This window comes from Pleurodeles waltl, chromosome 10, assembly GCF_031143425.1.
Source record: "Pleurodeles waltl isolate 20211129_DDA chromosome 10, aPleWal1.hap1.20221129, whole genome shotgun sequence".
In the NCBI taxonomy this organism is placed as follows: Eukaryota; Metazoa; Chordata; class Amphibia; order Caudata; family Salamandridae; genus Pleurodeles; species Pleurodeles waltl.
In genome coordinates, this window is record NC_090449.1 from 178111016 (window position 1) to 178137748 (window position 26733).

The window sequence follows — 26733 nt, forward strand, 5'->3', positions numbered from 1 at the left end:
AGTGTTTTGGACCCAATTGAGTGTCAGATTGGTTGGTTTTACCCCCAGAAAGCACACCCTGGCAGGGCAGAAAGCTCACTAAACACATTGTAAATTTGTGAATAAAAAAAGGTGAGGGTTGGGAACTAGCAACCCAAAAAAGGATTTTAAGAAAGGGCTGCACCCTCATAAAAAAAACTGTTTCCTTTCTGTCACCCTCATGGAATATGGAGACCAGGAAAATCACTAGATATTAGGGATGATATATATTTATTTAAAAATAAAGAAGTGCTGTGGGCAGTCCCAACAGACTTTCTTCCCCAGTAGATGGGTTTACACTCAATCTGAACCCGTAGGGACAGAAAGCCCAAAGTATACCTTGGAAAATTAGTTAAAAAGAAAAGAAAGGATGGTTGTGGTCTATCCAGGCATCGGGCCATTCCAACCACCAAATAGCCGCATGCAGTCTTTGTGCCTCCTAAGAATTATTTTTGCTTGAAAGAACAAATACATAGGATAGGAACAGCCTGACCAAGTATCGACCTGACATATACTCCTACAGGGACCAACAGTCTTTTTGCCCCGTTCCTAGAGACACACGGGATTTGTTTTTAAAACAGAGAAAGTGGATGGGCAGCCTGCCCAGGCATTTGGCCATGTCCCCAATGCATAATGGCCCCAATTGTCTTTCTGCTCCTGGGGCAGGGGGCAAAATGCCCACTAGACACTGAGGATTGTTTTTTTGGAAACAAATATAGGATGGGGTAGCCCAACCAGGCATTGGGCCTGACACCCACTCCTACAGGATTCCACAGGCTTTCTGTCCTCCTGGTGGTAAGCCTTGGGGTTTATCCCCAATTTGCCCTGCGAGGAGCCAAAAAGCCAAATAGATACCAAGGAAGTTTTTTTAAAATAAAAATTGGGGTGGGAGCTGACCAGGATCTGGAATTTCACCCATCCCTTAAACCCCAGCAGGCTTTCTGCCCCACGGCCCTCATGGAGGGAAGACTGGAGTATTTAATCCAATCTTTCCCAGGGAAGCAGAAAGTCCAATCGCTGTGTGGGCCAGCACGTCGAGAGTCTTTCTGACACCATGGTGCTTAGAGAAGTTCCCTCGCCAAGCAAATGACAGAAAATGTAGATGTGGTTTTGAGTGATGGACAAGCAGAGAGGGGGGCAAATCCCTATTTATTTTCACTTACAATGAAGAATGGCTGCACTATTTGGGATTTTGATCAGCTGGCAACCAGGGAACCCTAACAACCCTAGGCATTTCTGAAACCTTTAGACCCCAGTAAACCAAGTGAGGGGTGGCATGTCTGAAAGCTGGCACGTTTGCTTAACCATAATGCCCTGTAAACATCAATGTAAGGGTTCAAAAAGCCTATTTTTCACATATTTTTTGTGACAGAAAACTCAGGACTTCCCAGGCAATGGCCCAAGTCTTAATTTCTTGCATTCCCACAATTTCTCCCGATTGAAACACTACTGCCCATGTGTGTGTGGACCTAGTGCACAATATTAGAGTGCACTAAAAGTGTAACAATGAGAAGACCTAATTCATATGTCATTGACTTCACTAGTTGCTGTTGTGGAAGATTGGCTCATCCACACTACCCACATCGCCTTTATGAATTCTTGTGAGCTTGAAGAGTCCTGGGCATTCTGGGGAAGGACACGTAGTGGGATGCACTCAAGTCACAGCACCCTGAAGTCACCTTGGTGTCTACTTTTGATGTAAAGTACTCAGAGTCTGACTCTACTTTACATAAGCCCCAATTCTATCTTGGATATAGGAGGTTACCATCTTCTAAATCTTAAACGATGGAAGTCACCATGCAGATGTCGTCTGACCTTATCTTACTAAAAACTGGGAAAGTGTCAAGTCATTCGACTAATTACACAGATGTAACACCAGATATGACATTAGTCTGGGGCAAGTGTCTACTCTTCACCGTGTCAAGGTCAAAAAACAAATACAGAAATATAGTAGTGTAGTCTGAATTTACATCCTTTTACATTAAATGTTCATAAGGAAACGTCTGGGATGCACACCTTGATGTACATAATCTACATCAGTCAATCCTAAACTTATGTCAGAAATTGCAATTTATTATAAGATTTAGGGCCAGATGTACGTAGCTTAGTTTTTGTGATTTCCTGAATGCGAATCTTTGCGATTCACAATTGGGAAGTCGCAAACAGATATGTACTACAGTGTATTTTATACTGTTTGCGATTACCACTTGGTTGCAATCGACCAACCTCCTTAATTTTCATGAGGTGGGTCACAAATTGTGATTCACTGGGAATCGTAAAAACACAGGAATGATGGCATGCTGGTGACAGCAGACCACTATCGATATGTTTGCTTTTAAATAAAGCAACTTTTTAAAAGTGCTGTATGTTTTCGTTAAAGGAAAACCGATGCGTTTCAAAAATAGAAAAATTTACACTTCAGTTTCATTTTTTAAGAGTAGGCAGTGTTCCATAGTACCATTGCCTGCCCTTAAAAACATTTGGGCATGCATTCACAAAGGGAAAGTGGTCCTCAATTTAGTCGTAAAACATTCATACATACCCCTGCGAGTCGCTATTAGGAAGGAGCACCCTTAACATGCCCGAATCAATAACCTATTTCGCGATTCGGTAATCAGTTACTGAATCGCAAAATAGCTTTGGTACATCGGAAAATGCTTTTTTCCAGTTGCAAACGCCCTGATTCTGCGACCTGAAAAAAACTAGGTACATCTAGCTTTTAGTAGATAAGGGCTGCCACTAGACCACTTTTCAGGAGAGGTCCTTCACAAAGATTATTAAATGAGATTCTGCCAGAGACAGTTTCACCTACTGCCATCACACTTTGCAGGTGCTACATATCGTTTGACGCAGATAAAGTCAAATCCGTGAGCAAGCCTGCTACTGCAGCATATGCTTGACCTTCGCAGAGAACACTATCTTCTTGCCTCCGTGGATAAAGATAGCCTTTGCTGTCAACAAGGTATGCAGCACATCTCTTCTCCCTAAGAAACTCTAGACTGCAAATTGCTCTGCCTTCTGTGCTCTCTTGGTGTAGCTCCTAGAAGTAGGGAGTTAAGTTCTAGATGACATTTTAACCATGTTAGAAATATTCATTTTATTCTTGTTGTTTATAATGTGCTTTGTTGCTGTTTTTATTATATTCTGCTTAGGTGCTTTAGATATAAAGAGAAACAGGTTTTTCCTATGTGGATAACAAAATAGGTCTGTTACTGTTACCATTATGCCCCTGATCCCTTCAAAGGGATTGTTAGTAACTCAGAAGTGATGCCTTCTATTCCAAAAACACATTGAATAGTGTTCTGGGGGGCTGCAGTAACCTGTTTTTAACATTCATCATTGGTGCATTGAACAAAGCTCACTTGTCGCTCATGGTTGTGAAAGCACACCTTGCAGTACTATGCCAGAATCTTAGTATATGCAATATTTTTTGGAAAAAGGTTAGTAGGTTTTCCAGGGTGGCATCAATGTCTGAGCCCAAATGCTGCTGGTGCTCACTTCAACAAAATCGGTCAATTTTTATGCGAAAACCTGATGTCTCAATTTTATGTTTTGGGGGTTATAGGTTGCATGAGATTGGCCCAGCCACACAGGTTTCATTCAATGAATCAATCAGAGAATTTGTAAAGTGCACTACTCACCCGTGAGGGTTTCAAGGTGCTGCGGGGGAGAGGGGCTGCTACTGCTCGAACAGCCATGTCTTGAGATGGCACCTGAAGGTAAGCAGGTCCTTAGTCTGATGCAGGTGGGTGGGAAGAGTGTTCCACGTCATGGCGGCGAGGTGGGAGAACGATCTGCCGCCGGCGGTTGTTCTGCGGATTCGTGGGACGGTGGTGAGGGCAAGGTCGGTGGAACAAAGCTGTTGTGTCGGGTGTAGAAGGAGAGCCATCTGTTAAGGTATTCTTGGATGGTGTGCAATGCCTTGTGAGCATAGGTGAGGAGCTTGAACGTGATTCGCTTGTTGACGGGGAGCCAGTGTAGGTCTCTCAGGTGGGCTGTGATGTGGCAGTGGCGGGGATGACCAGGATGAGGTGTGCAGAGGTATTCTGAATGTGTTGCAGTCTTTTCTGGAGTTTGGCTGTGGTTCCTGCGTAGAGAACATTGCCGTAGTCCAGCTTGCTGCTCACGGAGGCTTGTGTTACTGTTCTTCCGGTTTCCGTGGGGGATCCATTTGTAGATCTTCCGAAGCATGTGGAGGGTGTTGAAGCAGGAGAAGGAGATGGTGTTGACTTTGCTGGGTCATTGATAGTGAAGAGTCCAGGATAAATCCCAGGTTGCGTGCGTGGTCAGTGGGTGTCGGTGCGGTTCGCAGTGTGACAGGCCACCAGGAGTCGTCCCATGGAGAGGGGGTGGAACCAAAGATGAGGACCTCAGTCTTGTCGGAATTCAGTTTCAGGCAGCTGTTCTTCTTCCATTCGGCGATGGCCTTCATTCCTTCGTGGAGTACGGGCTTGGCAGTGACGAGGTCCTTGGTGAGGGAGAGAATCAGCTGGGTGTCATCAGCGTATGAGATGATGTTGAGGTTGTGAGACCAGGCGACGTTAGCGAGCGGAGCCATGTAGATGTTAAAGAGGGTCTGGCTGAGGGATGAACCCTGGGGTATGCCGCAGATGATTTTGGTGGCTTCAGAGCGGAATGGAAGGAGGCGGACTCTTTGAGTTCTGCCGGTGAGGAAGGAGGTGATCCAGTCCAAGGCTCTGTCGCAGATTCCTGTGTCGTTGAGGCGTGTGCGTAGGGTGTGGTGGCAGACGGTGTCAAATGCAGCTGTGAGGTCCGGTAGGATGAAGGCAGCACCTTTGCCGTTGTCCTGATATCGTTGGTGGCGGCGATGAGGTTTTATTGGGAGAAAAGTGCAAATGCTATATGGTAAAAGTTTGTGGGTTACCACAGATTCTCCAACTTTCCATCACAGAAATGTGTGGAATTTTAGACAAATTTTGAAGTTTGCAGAGTACTCTGGGATGAAAACATAGTGGGTGCCATGTAACTCATACCACCTTGAATGTCTAGTTCTCAGAAATGTCTGGTTTTATTAGGTTTCCGTGGGTGCTCGCCATGCCCAGACCCAAATATCACTGCTATTCACATCACCAAAATGGGTCAATATTCATGGCGAAAACTTGGGGCCTCATTACGAGTTTGGTGGAGGGTATTACTCTGTGGTAGGCTATCGGCGTACAGAGGACTCTGAGCCGTATGTAGATGGTGACATTTATATTAATGATTTAGGAAGGTGAAGTTAAAGGTAATGTAAAGGTACTGTGGTGACAATAATTTCTGTTGACTCTTCCTTGTCTCTAAATGTCTCTGTTCTTTATCTTCTTTTAGGTCTGGAGGGCATCAGCTCATGCGGTCTCCCCGTTGGTACCGGAAAAAGAACACAGGAGTACAACAAAGGTAAGTCGGTTGTGGGGTATTTGTGCGGTCTTAGCGTTTTAGCATGCAGGAAGGGAGGGTATTCCTGAGTTAGAGGTGGAGGGATAGAAAGATAGGCCAGGTAGTATGGGTGAGGGGTTTTGGGATACTCGTGACAGGCTCTCTCTCTCTTAGTGCTCTGTCCAAGAATTCACTCTCTAGTTCTGTTCTCAGTGCTCCCTTTTTCCTGGCCCACCTCAGTCCCTCCCCTCGTTTCTCCGTCCCCCCTCCCTTGTGCTTTGAAATATACACTAGGTTGTCGATGTCCTAATAAGGATCATATATTGGTGAGCCACGACCCTCCAGGGTCGTGGCGGGAAGTGCAGGCCTTCGAGTCTTGGCTTCCTTTTGGATCTTCTCCGCAGGGCTCAGGAATTGTCTCCGGTCCGTTCACTTCCTTCTCGGCGCGCGGCGTCTCTCTCGGCTCCGTCTTCCTCCTCTCGGTTGGAAACTCCGCCTCTCTCTCTCTCCAGTCCGTCCTTTCTTTTGTTGGGGAAACCCGAAAATCCGGGACCGAAGCATCTGGAGGCGTTCCCATGTTACCATGGGAACGTGGGAGTTCTTCGAGGGAGGCGCGCGAAAGGCGCCAGCCCGAGGAGCTGCAAGACGCGGTCTTGGAGACCCGTCTACAATCCCCATCCCATGATCGGGACTGGTAGAGGACCGAAGAGTCGGGAAACCGGGATAGATAATTGGCAGGGCCCTGCTGAGAACCCTGAACGTGGCGGACCTGAAAATGAAAAGGTTGGAGCTCAAGAAACCACCGCAGCACTCTAGAATTGGAGTCCTTATGGGAGGCCAACCATGTGAGAGGGGCATGGTCGGTGTAGAGGACGAAAGGTCTGCCGAAGAGGTAATATTGTAAGTTCTCCACGGCCCACTTAATGGCCAGATACTCTTTTTCAATAGCGGGGTAATGACACTCTCTGGGAAGTAGTTTCCGGCTGATGAAGACAATGGGATGATCATGCCTCTCACTGTCAGGTTGAGTGAGGACAGCACCCAGACCGACATTGGAAGCGTCGGTATATAGGTGAAAAGACATGGAAAAATCCGGACACCTAAGGACTGTCTCGGTAGTAAGGGACCGTTTTAGTTGTTCAAAACTGTGGAGTTGAGAGTCGGTAAACGAGGGTAATTTGGAGGGGTGTTGTTTTTTTAGGAGGTCCGTGAGAGGGGCGGCAATCGTGGAATACTGGGGAATGAACCTGCGGTAGTAACCCACTAATCCTAAAAAGGATCGCAGTTCTTTCTTGGTCTTGGGCACCAGTACCTGCGAGATTGTCTCAATCTTATTTTTCTGTGGCTGTAGAATCCCGTTACCTATTAGGTAACCGAGATAGGATATTTGTGTGTTTCCTAGAGCGCACTTTTTCGGATTGGCCGTAAGGCCGGCCTCAGCCAAGGCATGGAACACTTCATTGAGATTATGTAGATGGTCAGCCCAAGTGTCGCTAAAAATTACAATGTCGTCCAAGTAAGCTGCTGCAAACTCATGGAACGGTTTTAATAGCCGATCCATTAAATGTTGAAATGTAGCTGGAGCCCCGTGGAGACCAAAGGGCAGGACAGTAAAGTGATAAAGGCCTGACTGGGTTGCAAAAGCTGTTTTCTCTTTGTCGCTAGGGGCGAGGGGGATTTGCCAGTATCCTTTCGTTAGGTCCAGGGTGGACAGATATCGGGCCCTCCCTAATTTCTCCAGTACATCATCTACACGTGGAATAGGATATGTGTCAAAGAGAGATATGTCATTTAACCTACGGAAGTCGATGCAAAATCGAACAGACCCATCTGGTTTTGGAACGAGAACCACCGGGGAGCACCATGGGCTCATAGATGGTTCGATAACCTTTAGGGCTATCATTTTCTTTATTTCTTCTTCAATGAGATGTTTTTGTGCTTTGGGGATTTGGTAGGTTCGGAGGCGAATAGTTTGGCCCTCCGGTGTTCTAATACTGTGGTGGATTAACGTAGTTCTACCTGGTGTCTCAGAAAAGAAATGCGAGTGATTTTGTAACAGGGAAGATAGTTGTGACTTTTCGGCTTCGGTAAGAGAACTATTTATACATGGACCTTCCCCCTGTTCTTTGCTCATGGTGGGATAGAGGTCCATACTTAGAACCATGGTTGGTGTTATGAAAAACCCGGTAGCATTGGTGTTGGGGACGTCTTCTGGTGTTTCCCATTTTTTTAATAAATTGATATGGTATATTTGGGTCCTCTTTGGGTGCTGATTTAATTCGATGAGGTAGGTGACGGGGAAACTGCTTTTATCACTCTGTAGGGCCCTTGCCATTTAGCTAACAGTGTATTTTCGGAGGTTGATCGCATTATTAGAACTTGGTCATTAGGGTGGAAAGATCGTAATTTGGTCCCTTGATCGTAATACGTCTTTTGATTTGTCTGTGCCTTCTCTAGATGTATTCGAACATCTTCCCATATGGTTTGTAAATGTGATTTCAGTTTATGGACATACTCTAGTAAGGGTTTTTCTTCGTCTCCTTCCTCTTCCCACGTTTCTGTGGCCATATCAAGTAGACTACGTGGTTGTCTCCCAAACACTAATTCGAAGGGACTATGGGGGTCATTTTGACCTTGGCGGACGGCGGAGGCCGTCCGCCAAGGTACCGCCGCTGAACGACCGCACAGCGGTCAAAAGACCGCGGCGGCCATTCAGACATTTCCTCTGGGCCGGCGGGTGCTCTCCAAAAGAGCGCCCGCCGGCCCAGAGGAAATGCCCCTGCAACGAGGACGCCGGCTCAGAATTGAGCCGGCGTAGTTGCAGGGGTGCGACGGGTGCAGTTGCACCCGTCGCGTATTTCAGTGTCTGCTTAGCAGACACTGAAATACTTTGCGGGGCCCTCTTACGGGGGCCCCTGCAGTGCCCATGCCATGGGCATGGGCACTGCAGGGGCCCCCAGGGGCCCCGCGGCACCCCCTACCGCCATCCTGTTCCTGGCGGGAGACCCGCCAGGAACAGGATGGCGGTAGGGGGTGTCAGAATCCCCATGGCTGCGGAGCGCGCTCCGCAGCCATGGAGGATTCACAAGGGCAGTGGTAAACCGGCGGGAGACCGCCAGTTTACCCTTTCTGGCCGCGGCTGAACCGCCGCGGTCAGAATGCCCTCAGGAGCACCGCCAGCCTGTTGTCGGTGCTCCCGTGGTCGGTGACCCTGGCGGTCACCGGCCGCCAGGGTCAGAATGACCCCCTATGTCCCGTGGAGGATTGTTCATGAGTCCGGATGGCATAAAGGACCAGAGGTAGTTTCTGATCCCAGTCCCTTCCGGAGTCATCCACTGTTTTTCTCAACAGGGTTTTGATAGTACGGTTATAGCGTTCTACTAAACCGTCCGTTTGGGGGTGGTATACAGAGGTTTTTATCTGAGTGATCCCTAGTATTTTACAGATCTGCTTCATAAGGGCCGACATAAAAGGAGTCCCTTGGTCGGTGAGGATCTCTTGGGGGAAACCTATTCTAGAGAAGAAGGTTATCATGGCTTGGGCTACCGATTTCGTGGTCATACTGGATAAGGGAATTGCTTCTGGATATCTGGTAGCGTAGTCTACCAATACTAGTATATAGATGTGGCCCCTGGATGAGGGAATGAGGGGTCCGACCAGATCCATACCCACGCGACAAAAAGGAATCTCGATAATGGGTAGGGGTTGTAAAGGGGCTTTCTTCGGGGTTCCTGGTTCTTTTAATTGACACCTAGGACACTGTAAGCAGTATTTTCTGATTTGAGCATAAACCCCTGGCCAATAGAACCGTCTTAATAGATACTCTTCAGTCTTTTCTCGACCGTAATGACCACCCCTTGGCTGGTTATGGGCTAATAATATGACCTGATTTCGATAGGGTTCAGGTACCACAAATTGTTTCTTCTCTCCGTTTGTGGACGTAGTAACTCTATACAGAAGATTCTTATGAATTAAAAAATAAGGACCCACCTCCTTTGTGGACTCCGTTTTAGCAATTTTCCAGGCGTGACAGAGAGTAGGGTCCTGCCGCTGGCTAGCTCTAAAAGAGATGGTGGTATCACCGGTACTGGCTACAAGTTTTTCGGGGTTTTGCTCAGACCTTGACCCTTGATACTTTTGTTTTTCTTGTCTTTTCTCTCTCCTGGTTAGTTTTATGCGAACTAGAGGACTCTCAATGTGACTGCTGGAAAAGGGTGCTTCTGTCCACCAGTATGGAGATTGCATGGGTACTCTTGTTTTATCTAGGATATCATAGAACCGGATATAATCCATACCGATGATACAGTCTTCTATCAGTCTGTCCATAATCCTTACCGGGAGAAAATCGTGATATTCACCCCATTCTACCCTGACCAGCCCTAGTGGATAATGTTCTTTGTCCCCATGAACGCAACAGATAGTAATCCACTGGCTTGGTGTCTGATCTGTCTGGTTCAATAAGTCTCTGCATATTACTGACTGGCTACAGCCCGAGTCAATTAAGGCTTCAATGGGGTTTCCGATTATTTTTTTGATCTGTTTGAACTTACGGTTCCCTCTGCCAGTACATAATACTCTACGCCGGGTGACCCCTATTTCCATAGGTTCGACCCGTCACTTTTTCTTGGGCACGCTCTCGCAATGTGTCCCCACTCTCCGCAACTAACACATTGGGGTTGTTGCATGGGATTACCCTCTCCGTGTTTGTGCGTTCCGGGTTCTTCCAATGGGTGTCGGGGAGAATATTTGAGTGGGGCCACGGGCGGTCTTACAATTGTTCTGGGGCCTAAAGTCTTAACATCCGCAGATCGGTGATAGGCGCAGGCTAGGTCTATAGCCAGTTCCGTGTCTATCTTGGGATGTTGTCTTATCCAGTTCCTGGTACTGTTCGGGAGAGACTCCAGGTACTGTTCCAGAATAACCGTTTTAATTCCATCTTCCCTGCTTGTTCCTAGTGGTCCCAGCCACTTTAGTCCCAAATCCTTAACCCTGAAATAGAAAGTACGGGGATCTTCACTCTGTCCCCATTTCACCTTTCTGAACTTCATTCTATAGTATTCCGTGTCGTGACCGGCCCTTTCTAGGATACTACTCTTAATATCCTAGTATGGGGTAGTACCTCTGGGATTAGCGGCCTGGTAGGCTGTCTGAAGGTTTCCCGTTAGGAGAGGTGCGATATACTGTCCCCATCGGTCTTCCGGCTATTGGGCCGAAGAAGCTACACGTTCGAAATTTGTGAAGAAGGAGTCAGGGTCTTCTCCTTCTTGGAATTTTTGCAAGACAGAGCTCGGAACATTAGGGTGTACTTTGCTGGCTGCTATAGTGTCAGTTAATTTCTGTAGCACAGTCTCATGCACCAGCTGGTTATTAGCCATGATAGTGGCTTGGCTTTTTAATGCTATTTGAAGGGCTTCTCTGTCTTCTTTTGCCTCTCTTTGATGAGCCTCCCACACCAGTTGGAGGTGTCGTTGTCCCTCCGCCAGTTGTTTAATCATATCCTCTAGCGTAGGCTTCTCCCCCATTTTGTTCGCCTCTTTGTACCGCCTCTGGTCTTAAATCCCACTTCTGACACCACTGTGGTAGGCTATCTGCGGTACAGAGGACTCTGAGCCGTATGTTGATGGTGACATTTTTATTAATGATTTAGGAAGGTGAAGTTAAAGGTAATGTAAAGGTACTGTGGTGACAATAATTCCTGTTAACTCTTCCTTGTCTTTAATCTTTAAATGTCTCTGTTCTTTATCTTCTTTTAGGTCTGGAGGGCGTCAGCTCATGCGGTTTCCCCGTTGGTACCGGAAAAAGAACACAGGAGTACAACAAAGGTAAGTCAGTTGTGGGGTATTTGTGCTGTCTTAGTGTTTTAGCATGCAGGAAGGGAGGGTACTCTTGATTTAGAGGTGGAGGGATAGAAAGATAGGCCCGGTAGAGTGGGTGAGGGGTTTTGGGGTACTCGTGACAGGCTCTCTCTCTCTTCGTGCTCTGTCCAAGAATTCACTCTCTAGTTCTGTTCTCAGTGCTTCCTTTTTCCTGGCCCACCTCAGTCCCTCCCCTCGTTTCTCCGTCCCCCCTCCCTTGTGCTTTGAAATATACACTAGGCTGTCGATGTCCTAATAAGGACCGTACCTTGGTGAGCCACGACCCTCCAGGGTCGTGGCGGGAAGTGCAGGCCTTCGAGTCTTGGCTTCCTTTTGGATCTTCTCCGCAGGGCTCGGGAATCGTCTCCGGTCCGTTCACTTCCTTCTCGGCGCGCGGCATCTCTCTCGGCTCCGTCTTCCTCCTCTCGGTTGGAAACTCCACCTCTCTCTCTCTCCAGTCCGTCCTTTCTTTTGTTGGGGAAACCCAGAAATCCGGGACCGAAGCGTCTGGAGGCGTTCCCATGTTACCATGGGAACGCGTGAGTTCTTCGAGGGAGGCGCGCGAAAGGCGCCAGCCCGAGGAGCTGCAAGACGCGGTCGTGGAGACCCATCTACATACTCCATCACAGATGTGACGGTTATCCCGTTCTCTGTATTACAAGTTCCATTATATGCTATGGAACTTGCAATATTGCGGACAGGATATCCATCACGTTTGTGATGGAGTAATCCCCTCCGCCAAACTCATAATGTGGCTTTTGATGTCTAAATTACATTTTGAGGCCTATTGAGTTGATGGCAGTAGGTCCAGCCATACAAGCAAAGCACCTTTTTATCAAGAGAGGTGTGAGAACTTAACATGGTAGAAATTTTGTAGATTCCAGAAGTTTCCCTCATAGAAATGTGAGCAAAATGTGTGATTTTAGCAAACCTTTACAGGGAATTCTCAGAAGGTAAACATAGTGGATTCCACGCAAGGCACACCACCCCGGACTCACCTTGCTTTAGGTTTTCAAAAGCGTCAGAGTTTAGTAGATTTCCATGAGTGACTAACCCCTCAGTTATCCACAATGTAAAAAATGTATCATGTTTTCATGGCAAAACTTGATGTCGCACATTACGTTTTGCAACCAATCATTTGTTGGCAGTTAGCCAAAAAGTGTGGTACCATTTTTATCAAAAGAAGTGTGAAAATAGTAGATGATAGGATCCTCACAGAATCCTCAACTTTCCCTCGCAGAAATTCGAGAAAAATTTATGATTTTATCCAAAGGTGGAAGTTTTCAGAACCCTTTGGTTGAGAAAATTAAGTAGGCTCAACACAAGTGACAGCAGTCTGGATTCACCTGGGTATCTAATTTCAGAAATGTCTGGGTTTATTAGATTACCCGGGGTGACAGCTGAGTACAGGCCCAAATCCTGAAAATACCCAAAATACGTTGGTTCGGATGGCGAAAATTAAATGTATCCATGTTGCATTTTATGGCCATATTGTTAGGCCATGTCACCTACGGTTGATACAGTTTTATTGGGATAACTGAAAGTATGGTAAGTGGAAGGAAATTTGTGGATGCCAACTGTTAGATTTGTCAGCCTTAGAGTGGTCTCCTCCACAACATTTTGCTTTCCTCCTCCAATGTTTCTGATCTCATTTTTTGCTGGCCTTAGGACTGTGTATTTTACCACTGCTAACCAGTGCTAAACTACTTGTGCTCACTCCTGAAAACATGATATTGGCTCATACCCAATAATCCTATTTAATTTACTTATAAGTCCTTAGTAAAGTGGCACTACATGTGCCCAAGGCCTGTAAATTAAATGATACTAGTGGGACCGCAGCACACATTGTGCAACCCACTTAAGTAGCCCTTTACACATGTCTCAGGCCTGCCAATGCAGAGTCTATGTGTGCAGTTTTAAACCTTTTGCCAGGCCCAAGCCTTCCATTTCCATACCTACAAGTCATCTCTAGGGTAGGCCTTGGACAGCACAGAGGGCAGGGTGCAGTATATTTAAAATGTAGGACATGTACTTTTAACATTTACATGTCCTGATATTGAAAATCTCTTGAATTTCTTTTTCACTGCTACAGGCCTACCTCTCCCATAGACTAACATTAGAATTCACTTATTGCATTTTATATGTGTAATTTCCAAATGGGAGCAGGTAACCGCTTTATGTTTGGTTTCTCTGGAATTGGAATTTAAAATACTCGCTTATGTTAACATTGACTTTTAAGTTATAGTTTTGAAAATGCAACTTTTATAAAGTTGGCATTTTCCTGCCTTAGCCATTTAGTGCCCGTCTCTAGTCACATGACTGAGTGCAGCTGACTGGTGAGCTTTGTGTATTTCTCCTAGACAGCTACACACAATTGTGAACTTAGGGGTGCCTGGATGGGCCATCACCGGCAGAATATGAGGGGAGAGCGTGGCCCAGCCCTACTTTCACCTGAATAGGCTGTTTCTTGCCTCCACGCAGAGGGCTGCAACTTCTTGTATTTAGTCTGTAGCTACAACCATGAAGGCAGGATGCCTGGGGACTTTAAAGGGAAACCTCTAGAATATTCTTACCCACTTCAAGGGCACAATTGGGAATTAATACTGGACCTCAGGCACCACCACTTCAGTGCAAGGCCGGATATGTGGCTACTCTGCCAGGAAGAAGGACTACTGTGCTGCTACAAGGACTGACACTCAGCTGTACTGCTGTTCTAAAGGAACTGGTGCCTGCTGGCCTCATGCCTGGGAAAGAGGAACTGGACCTGCAACTCCATCTTGTGCCCAGGACCCCAGAGTGACTGCAAGGGCAAGTCTGCCCGCCTCCTGATCTGAGGCTCAGGGACACAAAAGGCTCCCCAGTCAGCACCTGGACCCAGCTGCAGCGAGTTCCTGATTCTCAACATTAGTGATTTTTGCCAAAGATTAAGGCAGTCAGAGTATAAAATCTTCTACAATCCACACGTCTGGCCACACTGAACTCTCCTGGGTGTCTAGTTTTCAGAAATGTCTGAAGTTGTAGGTTTCACTGGATGGTGGCCAGTCCCAGGTCCAAATATCAGTGCTGTGCACATTTCCTAAAATGGGTCAATTTTCATACTAAAAACTTGATTTGTCCCATTTCATTTTCTTTTGCAGCTGAAGGCCCACCCACAAAACTGTGATTTCATTTATTTTTGGAAAGGTTTGGGAACAGAGAATAGTGGAACATTTGTTACTTTCAATTTCAGTTTTCTCCGTTTTTGGCTTCTAAATGTAAGCAAGTGTGCAAAAAAACTATTTTTTTAAAATGCCTCCTGAGTCACATGACAGTGTGGGTAACCCCCAGGTTCAGAGTAGTACAGATGGCCATTATTCCTAACAATGTGTTTGTATGAAAAAACAGTGAAATGGAATAGATAGGGTAGAGAATGATTCAATCATTATTAGAGGTCAGGGAAGTGATTACCAGTGTTTAAAGAAAGGGGAAAATGGACTATGGATTGAGAAGTGAACACTTGACACCAACAGAGATAGAGAATTAATCAAAAACATGCATCTTTCGAAATGGGTTAAATAAGGACATGCAATTTGAGTACTACGCAGGGAGATGGTAGGTATTTCCTCATACTTGTGGCATATTGGGTTTATATGGAAATTAGTGCATCAGAGTGTCCATGATGATTAGGTTGGGAATAGCAAGTTCTTAACCAATCTTCTAAAATAAAAATAGATGTCAGTGGTTCTTATTTTTGCTGTGAATGAACTCAATAATTTGGCAGCCTGTAGGGTGAAAATTGTATGTGTAAGGCTTAAAATATACAAAAGAGATAATTCCTGAATGTTAGACCTGACAGCCTTAGGGTGGTCACCTCTAACTTTTTGCCTACCTCCCTCTACTTTTTGGACAGTGTTTTTTCTGGTTTTAGGACTCTGCGCACTTTACCACTGCTAACCAGTGCTAATGTGCATATGCTCTCTCCCTGAAAACATGGTGACATTGGTTCATACCCAATTGGCCTACTTGTAAGTCCCCAGTATGTGCCAAGGGCCTGTAGATTAAATGCTACTAGTAGGCCTGCTGCACTGATTGCACCACCCACATAAATAGCCCCTTAACCTTGCCTCAGGCCTGCCATTGCAAGGCCTGTGTGTGCAGGTTCACTGCCACTTCAACTTGGCATTTAAAAGTACTTGCCAAGCCTTAAACTCACCGTCTTTCGACATATACGTCACCCCTAAGGTAGGCCCTAGGTAACCCATAGGGCAGGGTGCTATTTAGGTAAAAGGCAGGACATATACCTGTGTAGTTTATATGTCCTGGTAGTGTACCTCCTAAATTTGTTTTACACTGCCGTGAGGCCTGCTCCTTTCATAGACTAACATTCTCTGAGTGGTAGATTCTGTCCTGAAAGGAGTAAGGTCATATTTAGTATGCCCAGAATAGTAATACAAACTCCTTCTGACTGGTGAAGTTGGATTTAATATTATAATTTTAGAAATGCCACTTTTAGAAAGTGAGCATTTCTCTGCACTAAATCCTTCTGTGCCTTACAATCCACTCGTGGCTAGGTTACTTGACAGCTCCCTTGTGCATTTCACTCAGAGAACCCCAAACACAGGATGCTCAGTCACACCTGCACACATCTGCATACTGAATAGGTCTTCCTGGGCTGGGAGGGTGGAGGGCCTGACACATTTGAAAGGACAGTGGCCTGCCCTCACATAATGGACTGCCAAACCACCTACTGGGACCCCGGCAGACAGGATGGAACTGAAAGGGGACCTTGTGCACTTCTAAGCCACTCTTTGAAGACTCCCCCACTTCAAAGGCACATCTGTCGGTTCAGAATCCCACTAGAGTCCTGATGAGAGAATAAATGTATAGGCATAAAGCTTTTGCACATCAATTTTGAGAAAGGTCAAGCTGAAAGTATTCTCAGCTATAAATCATCAGTCATCTGATTAAACAGGAAATGGTTAAGCAATCGCATATGAAGATTAAGTGTGATGTAAAGAATCTCTGAGATGAGTCTCCAGCAAATGCAAGTGAGAGAAGCCCCCTCTAGTCTAGGAACATGCACTAAAATAAACAAACAATTCTAGATGGTAAGTTGTTTCTCTTTCTCCATTCACAACACCCAATAGGATTTACTTAAACTCTTGGGAATAGGTAAACACCCCAATTTCTCACGTCTGCACAATGAGCTATAGACACAAGTCCTTGCAAAGATACTTTGTCCACATTTTTTGGTTCAAACAGCTCCTTCCTGTTACCTCCTCGCGATGAGAATATCACCATCAGTTGTCTAATACAAAACAAATGCTGATTCACTAATAGAAGGCTTCTAGAAAGTCACCGCTTCTGCAGCAAAAGAGAAAAACATATTGTGTAAAACAACAGCTCAACGTGGAAAGCAGGCCTTTCAATAACATGTTATTTTAAAGTTAATATGGCATCATCAGTTAAGCCACATTATTAGATCTTACATATGCTTATAATGTCTAGATATGATTGCCTACTACAAATTGCGTTTAAATAAATGTTCTAATTTGCATATATGTTTACACTTTCTGGTTAAATATGTTTATTTTGCAATATGAACAAATTTTCTGGATCAAGAGGATCGACAAGATGAGGAGTGATAGTGAAGCTGGACAGTGTTATGTTTGGGGGACTCCCCCAAGTGTGTTTACTGACAGGGGTGTTTTGGATCAAGGCCCCGTGTCAGGATAGGTTAAATGTTGATCTCCCCTGCTAATGGGGTTTGAAATGGTTTATACCCCGTGACGTGAGGCGGGGGAATAAAGTGGCTGGTTTTGGCGGACGGAAGCAGTTCTGACGCCGGGCAGCCGAGTGCACAGCTAATGCGTCCCGTGTATTATTTATACCGCGCACGCGACCGAAGAAATGCGCGCGTGAGTGCCCAACCCTTAACCTTGCCCTACTGGAAGCAGACCGAACAAGTTGGCGACGAGGCCGGAGGCGAACCCACGTGGGGGCAAGAGCGGCGGTTATTAACACGGTAATTGTGGATTTCGGCAAGCACAGAGAAAAAAAAAAAAGAGACACCGCCCGAAGCAAGGAGACGCGAAGGAAAATGTTTTCCATTCAGAGCATACCGGAGTGATCCCTGAAAGGACGTGCGCTCCGAGGAGAACGTTTTACGGTGCTCCAGAACGACCCCAGGAGACCAGTTAACAGACGAACACGAAAAGGAGGTGAGGGGGAGAGTGAGGCAAATACACGAAGGGACACAGAAACTGGGTTTTCTTAAAAAAAATAAAGTAAAAACACACAGGAGAAACAAAGAGGGACAGTAATAAAATATTGGAAAATTAGACAGAGGCCAACGAAAAAAAAAAATGGCCACGTTCCCGGTCATTGAGCCTTTTATTATGGAAGGACCCCCATCAGCACAGGCCGCAAAATGGAAGTCATGGGTGGAACGTCTAGAAAATTATTTTGCAGCCGTCGCACTAGACCCGGACAGACAAAGACCGATGCTACTACACATGGGAGGAGCGATGTTGCACAGGATCAGCAAAACAGTGGCTGAAGAAGGGCCCCCTTTTACATACCGAATGCTAAAAAGGGCGATAACTGCATACTTTAAACCCATGGCAAATCCCGACTACGAACGATTCCTCCTACGACAAGCCAGACAAAGTTCAGATGAATCAGTAGACACGTATTATGCTAGGTTAAAGGAACTGGCAAGCACATGCACATTGCCTGACCCAGATGATGAGATAAGAGCACAATTTATCCAAGGATGCCATTCAACAAAATTAAGAGAGCACATCCTTCAGGTCCCCGGCATGACGATGGCCAACATGCTGACGATGGGCAGGTCAAAAGAGTTGTCCAGGGTAAGAGCCGCCCACATGGAATCGGCGCTCACACAAACTGTAAAAACAGAACCGATAAATGCCATAGCTTCAGGCAGTATGACAAGGAAAAAGGATAAAGCAAGACCAACAGGTGCACACCGCTCATGCGACATGTGCGGAGGAACATTTCCACACCAAGGGAAATGCCCGGCACTGGGAAAACAATGCACAAACTGCCAGAAACTTAATCACTTCGCAAAAGTTTGCCGGTCAAACAGTAGACCAAGAGGAGAGAGACCAAGGATGGGTCAAGGAGCTAAAGCGATACAACCACCAGATCTAATCCCTGACATGGATGATGATGATGAGCCAGAAGGAACCGTATACATAATCCATGCAACGGAACCAGGGTGTCAAAGCCGGAAGAAAATTCCAAATTGCCAGGTCAAAGTGGCGGGGCACCAAGTAACGGCCCTGATTGATACGGGAGCTTCCATTATCATACTGGCACAATCGGACTTTGACCAAATGCTGCATCACCCTTCTCTACGGCGCACCACCGTACAGGTATTTGCATTTGGGTCGAAAAGACCACTCCCAATGGCGGGAGTTTTCGTGACGGACATCAATCACGATGAAGTAACCGTACGATCCAAGGTGTATGTCACCAAGATAGGAACAGGGATGCTGCTCAGTTGTCGGACTGCCGAAGAGTTGAAACTGGTAACATTCGCGTTCAGCATTTATGTGGGGGAGCTAGAAAGCCTACAGGAAGAGTATGCAGACATATTTCGAGGAATTGGCTGTCTGAAAGACCGTCAAGTAAAATTACACATTGACAAGTCCATAGAGCCAGTTGCATTAAAACATCGACGAATTGCGTTCCATCTTCGTCCACAAGTGGAGGCTGAACTGAGGAAACTGGAAGAAGCCGGCATAATTGAGAAGATAGACGGACCAACCCCATGGGTGTCACCCATTGTGGTCACCCGAAAACCCAAGCAACCAGGGGAGGTACGCATATGCGTAGATATTCGCCTCCCAAACGTAGCCATCAGGAGGGAGCGTCACCTCACCCCGACAGTCGATGACATAGTGACCGAGGTCAGTGGGTCCAAGTGGTTCTCAAAAATGGATCTAAGAGCTGGATATCACCAAATAATGTTGGCTCCAGAGTCTCGAGCCATCACCACATTTTCCACCCACGTATGACTAAGACGATACCGACGCCTGAGCTTCGTGATTGCCAGCGCAGCCGAAGTTTTCCAAGACACCATAAGAGGAATCCTGGCTGGCCTGGAGGGAGTCATTAATGTGAGTGATGATATCTTAGTACATGCGCCCACAATCGAAGCCCACATAAACAGGCTACGAGCAGTATTCCAACGATTACACACAAGTGGACTAACATTACATCGGGAGAAGTGTGAGTTTCTGAGAAAAGACATTGCATTCTTCGGATACCATTTCTCAGAAGAAGGAGTTAGACCTGACCCAGAGAAAGTGGCGGACATAAAGTCAGCACCCCCACCCACCTCAGTCACTGGTGTGCGAAGTTTCCTGGGAATGGTAACTTATTGCGGGAGGTTCATTCCCAATCTAACTTCCCTCACTGCGCCCCTAAGGGAGTTAACCAAGGCCCACACTCCGTGGGAATAGAACACTACGCAGGAAAAGGCTTTTCAGGACACCAAGAAAGCACTATCGGAAGAGACAACCCTGGTATTTTTCGACCCAGCCAAAGAAACAGAGCTATCAGTGGATGCGAGCCCAACAGGCCTAGGAGCGGTATTGTCCCAAAGGAAAAAAGAAGGCGACTGGGCCCCTGTGGCATACGCTAGTCGAGCATTGACAGAAACGGAACAAAGATATTCACACATAGAGAAGGAGGCGCTAGCAGTCAACTGGGCCTGCCGACACTATCATCTGTACATCTATGGTCACCCATTTGTTGTCTACACCGATCACAAACCGTTGATACCATTATTTAACAGAACAGCATCACAGCCCCCCCCCAAGAATTGAAAAATGGATTCTACAATTACAAGGATATCAATTCTCTGTGGTGTACCGCCCTGGGGCACAAAACCCAGCAGACTATCTGTCTCGACATGCAAGACCGATTACTGTATTTGAAAAAGAGGAGATTGAGAGCACGGAGGAGTATGTGAGGCTGGTAGTGGAGAGGTCGCGACCACTGCCCATGTCCCTGAAAGAAATACAAGAGGCAACACAAGCAGATGAGGTATTGCAATTGGCAATGTCCTGCGTCAGGGATGGTAGATGGCATGTGTTGAAGCAGAATCTGCATCTCAGAACCGAGGAAGCCAACCACAGTATACAAGCACTATTTCGAGTCAGACACGAGCTGGCGGTGTCACCTGAAAACTGCCTGCTAAGAGGAAATTGTCTGGTTATCCCGGACAGCCTGAGGCAAAGAACAGTAGACTTGGCCCATACAGCTCACCAGGGCATGGTAAAAACAAAAGCCCGGCTGAGAAGCAAGGTGTGGTTCCCAGACCTAGACACCTGGGTGGAGAGGACCATACAGAGATGTCACGCATGTCAACTGGTGGGGCCGATGGATCCTCCACCCCCTATCATCACTGAATCCATTCCAGCAATGCCATGGCAAAGAGCAAGTGCGGACCTGGGAAGTCTACCGGATGGAAGGCATATGCTAGTGGTGATTGATGATTTCTTAAAATATCCAGAGGTCGAAATTTTAGAATCCACGGTCACGGAGAAAGTGATACCATGCATAGAGAAAATAATGGCCACGCATGGGATAATACAAGAACTACGAACTGACAATGGTCCGCCTTTTTCGAGCCACAATATTGCAGCATATCTGGCATCCCAGGGCATCCAACACCGGAAAATTACTCCACGATGGCCTCAAGCCAATGGAGAGGCCGAAAGGTTTATGAGAACCCTGAACAAAGTGCTGAGGATTGCAGTAGTGAGGGAGAGAAATGTAGACTGTGCGATTTTGAGTTTTTGAGAGAATATCGCCTAACCCCTCACAGTACAACTGGTGTGTCCCCGAGCCATCTTTGCATCCACCGACAAGTAAGGGACACTATTCCCCAAGTGGAAACCATGGCAGAGACCCCAGGACAGTTAAAAAGCAAACAAAAACAAGCGGAAGCGAGACTGAAACAAAGACATGTCCAAAATGCTCGAATGTCAAGAAAGAGGAGAGCGTGTACCCGACAGCTGAGAATAGGTGAGGTAGTACTCATGAAGAATCGATGTCCCGCTGGAAAGTTCAGAACGACTTTTGAGTCTGGCCTGTGGACTGTCACTCGAGTAAAAGGAACGCTCGTCACCGTTACAAGAGGACCTGAGGTGGTGACAAGGAACATCTCCTGTTTCAAGGCCTATCACGGAGAGCACCCGTTTTGTCAAAGGAACGTAAGAGACAGGAGCAGAGAGAGAGAAGATGACGATTTTGAGAGCTCAGACGTGTTAAATGAGAGTGGGCTGAAGAATAGTCCCACACCTACCCGGGATGATCAGAGAGAGAGAGAAGTGGCACCTATGAGGGCCCCGACCCAGATCGAGGAGGATCAGCCTGCAGAGGTGCAGGTGGAGGAAGACAGCCGGGAGGTGATTCAAGGCAGAGGGAGGGGAAGATACCATTTGCGATCCCGCCTATCACCCCCAGAGAGGCTGAAGGACTATGTGTGTGAGTAAAGGGGACATTTTAATGGATATGGATCATGGTGAGCCAAAGGGAAGTGGAAGGGTAATTGTGGTTACCAGTTGAACTGAGCCTTGTGAGAGACTGTAGGGTTTTCTGTCTAGTTGTCAGTTATTTCATAGTTGATGAGGAATGTTATGTTTGGGGGACTCCCCCAAGTGTGTTTACTGACAGGGGTGTTTTGGATCAAGGCCCCGTGTCAGGATAGGTTAAATGTTGATCTCCCCTGCTAATGGGGTTTGAAATGGTTTATACCCCGTGACGTGAGGCGGGGGAATAAAGTGGCTGGTTTTGGCGGACGGAAGCAGTTCTGACGCCGGGCAGCCGAGTGCACAGCTAATGCGTCCCGTGTATTATTTATACTGCGCACGCGACCGAAGAAATGCGCGCGTGAGTGCCCAACCCTTAACCTTGCCCTACTGGAAGCAGACCGAACAGACAGCATATGGAAGGAATGTATAGCAGATGTGGTGAAGTGTTTGTTTGGAACAGATATTGCTAGTGAATGTATAACTTGGGTGTAGACAGTGGAGGACGCAAGTGCATGGTGGGATTACAGAGCATGTGCAGTGGGTGAAGATGTGCATCTCAAAGAGAGCATATGCAGAGTGGACAGTGCATAGGCTGGACCGGTGAATAGGTTGCAGAGCAGAAGTGGAGAGCTAATGTGCAAAGGGCAAGTGGAAGACAAATGGATAGGGTGCAACGTGATGGAGAGCTATATAAGGAGTGGTTCATGGTTACAAAAATCACGCCATTTATAGATTATTCTTAGTTACTATTCTTACGCCACAGCACCTCTGGAAACAGACCACCTTTTTTTAATCCACCTCAGGCAAATCTAAGCCAACTCTCCTACACTAAAACACAATCTGTATGTGACGCATTACGTAAACATCTTGGCTTTCGCATTTTCACCCTGTAACCAGTTTGTTTGGGGATGAGAAGTTTAGTCGCAAAAACATCTACAGACTGGCTGTGTTTGTCTGCCTTACTCCTGCAGTAGTCAAGAGTGCCTGACACTGACAGGCTCGCCCCAAACAGTGGGCCCCTGTTCACCGTGGAGCGACCCATCCGTTACCCGCAGACACCCCTTTCCAAAAAACCCAGGTGACTCCATACAGTACGAACTCAGAGAGCACCAGGGTGTAAAGAGCGACTTGAGAAATGACTCCAACACCACAATGCCGCGTGGTACTCCACAACCAATGAGCGCTTCGGTATTGTGCGCTCTGCGGATTGGTTGAGGTGTCCCCAGTGCAAGGCCACCTTACACATTCCCATCAGGTTACCAGAATATGTTTAGCCCTCGGATTGGCTGACGTGCAACCCGGAAATAGCAACATTACCGACAAATGTCATAACAAAATGAATAACGAACACCGGGCGTAAAGCTGAGCTCGCGAACTGTCCGTGTAAGTAGCAGAAAGACTGGGCACCTTAAGTTGTGTATTGACCATTAAGAGTTCCCCGAGTGCAGTGTCAGTGTTCTGTAACATTGAGGAGGATAACTGAAGTCCAACACTCTCATTTGCATTGACGGGGAGAATGATTTCAGTCCAGCAAAAAATATTTTCATTTGCAAACTGCACTTGAATGCATTACTGTGCGTCTGACAAGCGCTTATGGCATGCTCTAGTCCTTGCAGCACCCTAAAAAATTCAAACGCTGCGCATAAAGAACAGAGGCTGTAATTTCAATTGAGGTTAGCGTTAAAACACATTTTTTGTTTCTTTAAGTTAGAAGAGTCCTTGCCACTTTTGGTCGCCGTGTGACTGATTTTAATTCAAACGTATTTATTAGCACGCGAAAATGTGCAATAGATGTACATGTTTCTTTATATTTTACAGTAATACATTTTTGGTCTTTTACCTACACCACCGCAGAAGAGAAAACCATGGGCCGCGTTGGGCTTTGCTGGTCATGGGTATGATAGATTTTTAGGACAAGCACTTACCGAGATACTTTTAAGCGCTATGTAAATACAATTACAATTACTTTCCATTTTGATCTATTGTGTGTAAGTTTATCGACCCCTTGTGGATATACTGAAAATGGAACATGCGGCCATTCCTCAATACAATACAATACAATAGTTTTATTGTTTGTTTAATAAAAATCATTACAATATATATGAACAGAACAGTTGCGGCCGCATTGAAATTTAAAAAATACAATTTCTAAAATATTGTTCAAATATCAGAAAAAATAAAAAAACATTTATTGTCAGAGCTATAACATGGTGTGAAGTGCAAACATTTGTTCCTATAATAAAATTGTCACCGTAAAGTCGAAGCTCGGTTCAGAAGTTGTTAATGCTAAAGTGCCTAATTCTCAATATATTCAGATTCCTGACAACCTGTACTCTCACAATCATCATAAAAAGCTTGAATTTATATTTCTATCATGATCGTCAAAGCGCAAAGAGTTCATAGCCTACCCCCTATGGCCACTAGGAAGAACGTAAAGACAAATTGGAGACTCCTGAATGCATTTAAGTAATATCAGTGAATTCCTAATGGTTTATCCACTACTCAGATTTGATGTACATGTTGTATTAATGCAAAATATTTGCAAAATCACACTGTTAATAAGTGAACTACTTAGATTATCCCCATCTATGCTTTTTACGGTAGATATACCTTTGTTACATAATTGATAAAATCATTGCAGTCAGAAATATACATAAATGATACAATTTGTAGGCCAGACACCTTGCGGGATTTCTAGATTATAGTGAGTAAAAACAACGGGCCCTCACCTAGTAGTAGGGTGTCTACCTAAAGTTCTGCGTCTGGGCGGAATGAGAGAGTAATTAAAGGATGATTGTTTAGTCACAGGCTGAATATCTTCCTTCCTGGTTTATTATTTCTCCCATGTATGCCTGTGCTGATGGTACCTTATACGTGTTTATAGTCATCCATGAGTGGGAACGTGACCTGAATTTGTCTTTGTCCTTGCTCCACAATAGTTGTTTGATTTGCTTATTTATTAGCTTCCTAAAGGTATTATGCGGTAAGGACTTTTGCTACAGCTCTTCTACCTGAAGTTGTTTGATTGCTTAGGTGATTTTGTCAGACCAAGAATTTGAGTCGACCTGCAAGTTGAGGCCTGATCCCTCCCTTATTAGTGCTTTTAGTGTGTTTGGTGGTGCTTTTCTTAATAGGGAGGCATATTTAAGGATGGCTCTGTTCTGTGCCAGGGCTTGGTCTTGTAGCCCGAATTCTAGTCTGATTTGCGCTGGTAAGGAACTGTGTGGGATGCGGAAGAGAAATTGCCAAACTTTACTCTGAGCGATGTTCAGGAAGTCATTAAACTTGCCAGGATACCTTTCTATGCCGTATGTCAGGGAAGGCAGGAACTTTGCTCTGATCACAGTGAGGAGCGGCTTACAGGTAGGACTTTGCGGATTCGACAATAGTTTTTGAAAGGCTGCTAATTGTGCTGCCACTCTTGCTTTCAGGGTGTTTAAATGCAATCGGTGAGACCACCTTTCCTGTAACCAGACTCCCAAATATTTGTAACTATTACTTGTGTCGTCCACAAGCTGGTTTCCACATAGCCACTGATTTTTCTTGACTATGCGCTTGCTGAAAATGACTACCTTGGTTTTCTCTGGGTTAACCAGCAACATGTTGGATGTGCAATACTGATCCAGGCTGTTTAACAGTTTTTGCAGTCCCATGCCTGGTAGGTTCAGGAGGACAATGTTGTCTGCGTGGAGAAGTGCAGTTAGAAGTTGGGAACCTAATTTGAGGGGATGGTAATCAGCAGAGTTCAATTGTGCACACAGGTCTGCATGATATAGATTGAAAAGCATTGGTCTAGGACGCAGCTTTGCTTTACTCCTCTTTCTATTGGAATTTTTGCCGAGACTCTTCCATTGCAACCAACTTTTACCCTAGCCCAGTTGTTACAATATATGAGTTGTATTCCCTTTAGCAAGTTTTGTGAAATATTGAGATCTGCTGATTTTTTTTTCATAACCTGTGCTGTTCCACAGAGTCAAAAGCTTTGGAGAGGTCCACAAAGCAAGTGTACAAGGCTGTTTTCTTTTTTATGTACTTTTCCGCCAGTATTGCTAGTGTTACCAAGTTGACGGTGGTGCATTGAACCTGTTTGGGACAGGTTCTGTCTAGAAGCACAGTATTTTATTTCCACTAGCAGAGACTCCACAAATATTTTTGCATCAGTGTGGAGGAGGGCATAGCTGTCAGGGTTCCCATAGGAGCCTTTCTTGTAAATTGGGTGGAGAATCACCTCTTTCCAGGAGTCAGGGATTTAATTTTCTGTGAGGCAAGAGGTGAACAGATTAGCAAATTGGTTGGACCAAAATTCCAGATCATGTTTTAGGACCCCCATGGGGGGGCATTTGGGCCGGGGTCCCCATCGGTTATGCAGTGCCTAAGGTGACCTTCGATCTTTTGTACTTCGAAGGATAGGTGATTTGGCTCGTCATTTAAGTGATTTTGGTTGACCCAGCTATGTTCCAGGATATTATTTTTGTGTTCACCAGTGCCAGTTTGGAACGTAGTCCAGAATGTGAGATATTTACAAGTGGTCCTGGATCCCCACACCTATCTGGGAGTGCAGGGGTGCGTCAGGGTCGAGAGAATAATTTGATCCAGCTTATTTTCTCTTTTTGCTGGTCCGTTACCTGGTCTTGTCTTATTACTTGGTGTTCCTGTGTAATGGAGATTGTGAAATCACTTGGACCGAGGGGGAGGTGGCCCCCTTGGCATGTTGTAGAATTAACCTCTGCGTGACGTCCCTGGGGATTGCTGTCTGCATGCAAATATAGTTTACCCTGGTGCTGTGCATGCAGGATGAGGAATGTCGGCAATTCCTCATGGACCAGTGCGGAAAACCAACTTTATAGGATAGGAAGCTTAGGTTTGATATCCAGATATGAGGTCTTTGGTGTGTGAGTTGAGCCTACTTTACTCCTCTGACACCAACATGGTTC

General features: G+C 45.9%; 1 protein-coding gene across 3 annotated transcripts in view; it reads left to right on the forward strand.

Annotated features, from left to right (window-relative positions):
* Positions 1 to 11153: 11153 nt before the first annotated feature.
* The window catches only part of TECPR1 (tectonin beta-propeller repeat containing 1), a 428339-nt gene continuing 412759 nt past the window's right edge, over positions 11154 to 26733 (forward strand). The window contains exon 1 of one of the 3 annotated variants that reach the window (XM_069210138.1): positions 11154 to 11216. The gene's annotated coding sequence lies outside the window, so the exon portion shown is untranslated. Of the gene's footprint in view, positions 11217 to 23071; positions 23183 to 26733 lie in introns of those variants that run through there. The other 2 variants (XM_069210137.1, XM_069210139.1) reach the window with 2 other exon arrangements.